Raw genomic sequence first — 6323 nt, forward strand, 5'->3', positions numbered from 1 at the left:
TAAGAGCTTTAAGAACATGGTAGAAAACTATTTTTCTTTGTATATCAGACAGGAGAATGAATAAAACCTAAAGTCCTATACTCGTTGAAAGTGTACACAGAAATTTGTGGGCAGGAGCCTAGTCTATTATTCTGAGGAGAAGGTACAGCATACAACTTTCATCAGATTCTCAAAAGAAGAAGAAAACCTCACAAAAGGCAACAGACCCTCAATGAACACAAAATCTTTCCAATCTTGTAATCATATAACTATGCTTATATATTCAGGTTAACAAAACATAAGTAAACCGGTAAATAGGAAGAAACAGACTGACTACATGGGAATTGTCAAAAAGTAAATATTTAGAAATAAAGACATGTTTCCTTACAGCATTTGACATCGTGGCAGATTTTTATAATTTAGAAAGGAATGTTATTTACTTGATTTACTGCAAAAGAAACATATAGAAGTGTATACTTGTCATTAACAATTCCCTTGCCATATATTTCAAATCTTTACAAAAAGCTACTAATTTTCCTTGATAACTGATGGTGATCTAACGTTAAGATGCTCTGACAAAAAGAAGACACTAACAGAACTAAAGACAGGGCTCTTTTGTTTTCCTTTTGTATTCTTTGAGAAACTATGTGCTATCATGCAGAAACCATTTTCTGTTTAACAAAGGAAGGAAAGGGGTCATTTAAATAACTCATTTTATTAAAAAAAATGTGATTTATTTCACATTATTCACATTGACCAGCAGTTTTATGAGCCTTCAGGAAGTAAAACACTATACAGTGAAGTTGAAATCCACACTTTAAGACTTTCGTCTATGTCAATCATGTTTACGAGATGGGAAGAAAACACTATTACTCCCCTCTTAAATTTGTTCATGTTTATTAAATGTATTTAACTTATATATCATATAACTCTATTAGCTTGACTTACCTTACAGTATAAATTTTCAAATCCTAATTTAGTGTTCTTTCAAGAATACAGTATTCTTATATCATCATATCCTATGTTCTGGGACAAGGAAACTGAACAGTAATGGTAAGAAGGGCTGTAAAGTTTATTTTCCACATCATTGATTTACCTCTTCCCTGAAATGCAAGCAAGTCCTTGGAATTCAATAATCCAGTCTCCTTGTACTTCTTCAGATCTGATATATCGCATCTGTGATATTGACTGACTACCCTGTGTTTAATTAACTTTATAGAAACTGCAGCAGGCAGAAAGTTTCCATCTGATTTACCAACTTTGTTAGAATTGCTTTAATGTCTAAAGTAAGTATGCTAATGAAGTTTGATGAGATAGTACCATACTCCAGTAAATCTAACTCATCCTTAGATAATGTTTTACCAGTGTCATTTATAAGTCCCTCAACTATACGTTAAAGTAAACAAAGAATCACAAATAAAATTAAGGAAACTCTATGCTGAATGACTACTTGGCAAAAAATAATAAACCATGCCAATTAATCACAAAATATCACTTCAGATTAATTTTATATGCAGCACTATATATACCCTCAGGATACTTACTTAGCATGTCAAAAATAATTACTAATAACTGATAAAGATACGTTACATGTTTCAAGGAAACAAAGATAAGTAATATGGTCCTCAGCCTCAAGATTATCTACTAAATAATTTACAACTCTGTATGAATAACATGATGTAGAGAACAATAAAGTCAACAATTTAACTGAAACCACTGATCGAAGTGCTCAAGAGGTAGGGAGATACTGTATCAATGGAGATATGATTTAAGTAATGTAGCGTCTATCCATACTTTTTAACCTTATAGAGCACATTTTTTAAGATGTAGTACCTGCCTGTCTCTCTAAATTCATTTTCTACTACTTTCTCCCATATTATGTTTCAGTAAAATATATCTTCTTTATGATACTCAAACAGACCAATTTAATTCCCATGTCAGGGCCTTTACAACTGCTGTAACCTCTGCCCGGAATGTTTTCCATCCCGATCTCCATCACCAGTTTTAGCTTGGCTGGCTCTTTTTCATCATTAATGCCTTCATTCAAATAATATCTATATAACCAAGATGAGCTGATCACTGTGTCTCAATTATTCTTTATGTCTATCCTGTGCCTTAGTTTATATTACTCTCCTATATTACCTTTTTAAATTTTTATTATCCTTTACCCTCTTTTATGACTTCATATCACCTTTTACTAACTAAAATTATAGTATACTTTATCATATTTATTTATTCACTTTTTGTTTACTGTATCTTTATCAATTAGAATGTAATAAACTCCATAATGACACAGTCATGTCTATCTTCTTCACTGTTCTAACCTCAATGCTTAAAACATTGCTTAGAATGTAGTATATGTTCAACAGCATTAATAAATTTTAATTAGATATGGTTAGGGAGTTCACTTAACAGAAGAAAATTTTATTTGATACTTTCAACATTTTAAAATTAAATACATTTATCTAGTATTTCTTTTATTTTAATATTCCTGAGACTTTTCTTTTCTTTTTATCTTTTTTTCCCCAGTGCAGAATCTCAGTCCCATTTCCTTCACTATTTAAACTCTCAGTGAGATTTTGAGGAAGAAAAGTTTCACAGCAAAGTGAAGAATAGCAAGTAGTTGACCTAGACAAGGTCAGAAGGTCTATATAGCAGAGCAATGAAAGATAAGACTGAAAAGGAGAGAGAAGATAAGGTGGGTTAAATTCTTTTAGGATAGCATATTAAAATTTTATGGGAGTAAAAGGGTTGAATAGAACTAAGAAAAATATTTTTTAGGTAAAAGAAGTTTGTGAACCTGAAACTGAAGTAGAAGAATATATGCATTGTCATTAACTCAGTTGAGCTCTAACATCGAAGGCACTTACCTTTCATGCCCAGTATGATGGCTATAGCTACCTATTCTTACCCACCTCCACTGTGAAACCTTTTTTAATTCCTTTGAATACATTAATTTTTCTCTTCATCTCCTTTGGTACTTATTTTGTATTTCTTAATTGGATTTCTATTTTACAGCACAATTTATTTTGTTTGTTTAATTTTTGAAAAGGTTTTTCCTTTTTAGAACCATAATATCTAAGTTGACATAGACTTCTCCTATTTATTATTTTATTTCTGATGGTGCCTAGGATTAATCTTTACATCCTATTGTTAGACAAAAGCTTCTTCAACTTTGTCCCCACACATACAGTCTCCACCATTCTCTGCTCTAATCTCACCACAGTCCTTTGCCCATGATTATAGAATTATGTCCTTTATATTTTTACTTTAGAATAAAGTTCCCGGAAAAACATTTTTATTTGCTTGACATCTTTGCTTGTTTTTAAAGTTTATGCTGTAGTTCCTAGTTTAATTTTTTTCTCCTTTCACATGCCAATTATTTTAAATCAAAGTTTTCATAAACATATTTCTGTTCAAGAGATTTTTCTCCCTTAGGAATTTTTCTTTTTTTTTTTTTTTAACTTCAACTGGGAAATCATTCTAAGAATCCCACCAGGGCAATCTGATTCTCATTGAGATTTAATCTTTGTTTATATTTTTTCTTAGAGATACTTTACTAATCTTGATTCAAATATCTATTATTTCTTGGTCTTCACACTGGTACTTAATAGTTAATAGCCAGTAGAATGACATTGGCATCTTAACATTATTTTCCACCTAGACCACATCAGAAATTATTTATTTTTAAAAAATTTAATCAGCACAGTAGTTTCATTTTAATGACATATAACATTGAGACAAGGCTGTAACTTGAAAAATAAGGAAAAGAAAGAAAGAAAGAAAGAAAGAAAGAAAGAAAGAAAGAAAGAAAGAAAGAAAGAAAGAAAGAAAGAAAGAAAGAAAGAAAGAAAGAAAGAAAGAAAGAAAGAGAAAGAAAGAAAAAGAGGGAAGGAAAGAAGGAAAGAATGAAGGCTTTAGTAGACAACTTAAAAACTGATTAAAATTAAAGAGCTTCGTCTATGAGATTTTGTTTGTCTTGTTTATTGCTTTCAGTTTTATATCCCACATATAACTAAAATCATATAGTTCTTAATTTTTCTGTCTGACTTATTTTGCTTAGCATGATAATTTCAAAATTCATCCATGTTTTCACAAATGGCAGTATTTCATCTTTTCTAATTACTGGATAATATTCTATTGTATATATGCACCACATCTTTTTTATCTAATCATTTATCAAAGGACACTTTGGTTGTTTTGATATCTTGGCCATAATGAATAAAAACAGTTTAGTGGTTACCAGATGGAAATAGGGGAAAAGGAGAGGTAAATAAGGGTAAAGGAGTCAAATATATGGTGATGAAAGGAGATTTGGGTGCTGAATACACAGTACAGATGCCATATTGTCAAATTATACACTTGAAACCCATAGAATTTTATTAACAAATGTCACCCTGATACATTTAATAATAAATAAATAAATAAATAAATAAATAAATTAAATAAAATAAAAAGTAAAAATAAATAAATAAATAATAAATGAACATTAAAAGTAGAAAAAATTATAAGCTTAAAATATAAAGAAAGAAAAACTTAATGAGCTTTGGGTTTTATAAAGGCTTAACACAGGTATGGAATAGGGATTGAAACCAATTGGTTTTGAAATGGTTAGAAAACATTTTATAAAATATGATGCATCATTTGCATAGATTTTAAACTTAAATTTTCTGTTTGAACAAAACAAAACTGTAATTAGCCCTAGTTTTTGGACTACTACATACAGGTCCTTGAAAAACAAACAAAATAACAACTCTCTTTGTTATCTTGAGCACCAGAAAATGTTTTAGAAATGGAGCAAAATAAATAGAAAATTGAAAAATGAATTTTGAAGATTTGCTTTTGGCATGATGAAGTGAAGATGTTAATAAATTATTAACAAAAAAGCAATAATAAAGTTGTACAAAACAGTCAAATCAACCATTTTGACACTCTGGAATTGACCGAAGACATTGAGCAAGAAAAGAAGTGTCTATTTGTGAAAACTATTGACCTTGAATTAAGAATAGCTTGAAGTGTATGTGTTCTTGCCTGAATCTTCTTCTGTTTTCCCCAGCTCTGTTGTTATGCCAGTTTAAGCTAGGCAGGGCAGGCTGTGAACACCAGAAGCCTACCTGACACTGCTGTTCTACTTTTAATAATCCAACAAGATAAGGAAAAACATATTTAGACAAAGACTTCCATGTGAATGTTCATAACAATATTATTAATAATAGCTAAAACTGGGAAAATTTAATTATCCCTCAACAAATGAATATGTAAACAAATGTGATAAATCTATATAATAAAGTACTATTCACCAGCGAAAATTAATGAAATACTAACATATGCTATAATATGGAAATATCTCAAAAACATTATGCTAAGAGAAATAAGCCAGACAAAAAAGGTTATCTATAGTATTGTTCAATTTACACAGAATATCTAGAAAAAAATCAAATTTATAGAAAAAAAAAAAAGTTTGCCTAGTATTTGGGCCTGGGTAGGGATTGCCTGAAAATGAGATTGAGGAAAATTTGGGGAGTGATGAAAAAGTTCTAAAACTGGGTTGTGGTCATGGTTATACATCTCTATAAATTAAAAATTATTGAATTATATACTTGCAATTGAGAAATGTTATGGTATATACATTATATTTCAATAAAGATGTATAAAAATGAAGATTATATTAAAATAATCAATATCTGAATTAAAAAATAGGACCACATTATAAAGCAACAGGAGTAGTAAAAAAAAATCTTCAAATTTTTCTTTAGTAATTAAAAACATGGTAATATTGGGAATATGTTCAATAAAGAACAACAGGAAACTATCCAATTATGCAAAAAAATCAATATAATTATTCCTTATAGTAAAAGAAAACATAGCTTATTCAGAAGATCTTTATTTTATATCCTTTCTAAAAATGAAAAATGTTTAATTAGCTAGATTTACTTAATCACAATAATATAAAGAATAAAGATATTAGAAAAATAATTAAAATTATGGTATGAACTCTTTGCTAGTTATAAAATTACAATTATAAAATTTGGGGATTCACCCACATTTGTTCATTTTGAAACATAATGCTTAACAAGGATAATTAACTCATTAAAGATTGTGATATATATTTTAAATCTACCAAATATACAAACATTTATTTTGCTAGTATGGTAATAATATTGAGTGTGGTTTAAGATAAATTATTTTTGACCAGAGAGTCAGAGACTACAAATACATTCAGACTTTGAAGAGCCTCTCTAGAATTCTTATTTTAATGTTCTTTGGAATAATAATTTGATGAGATATTAGTGGTTCAGCAATCAAATTTAATAAGAATAGATTGAATGAAGTTAAAAACACAT

The sequence above is a fragment of the Pteropus alecto genome, unplaced genomic scaffold, assembly GCF_000325575.1.
Source record: "Pteropus alecto unplaced genomic scaffold, ASM32557v1 scaffold76, whole genome shotgun sequence".
NCBI lineage: Eukaryota > Metazoa > Chordata > Mammalia > Chiroptera > Pteropodidae > Pteropus > Pteropus alecto.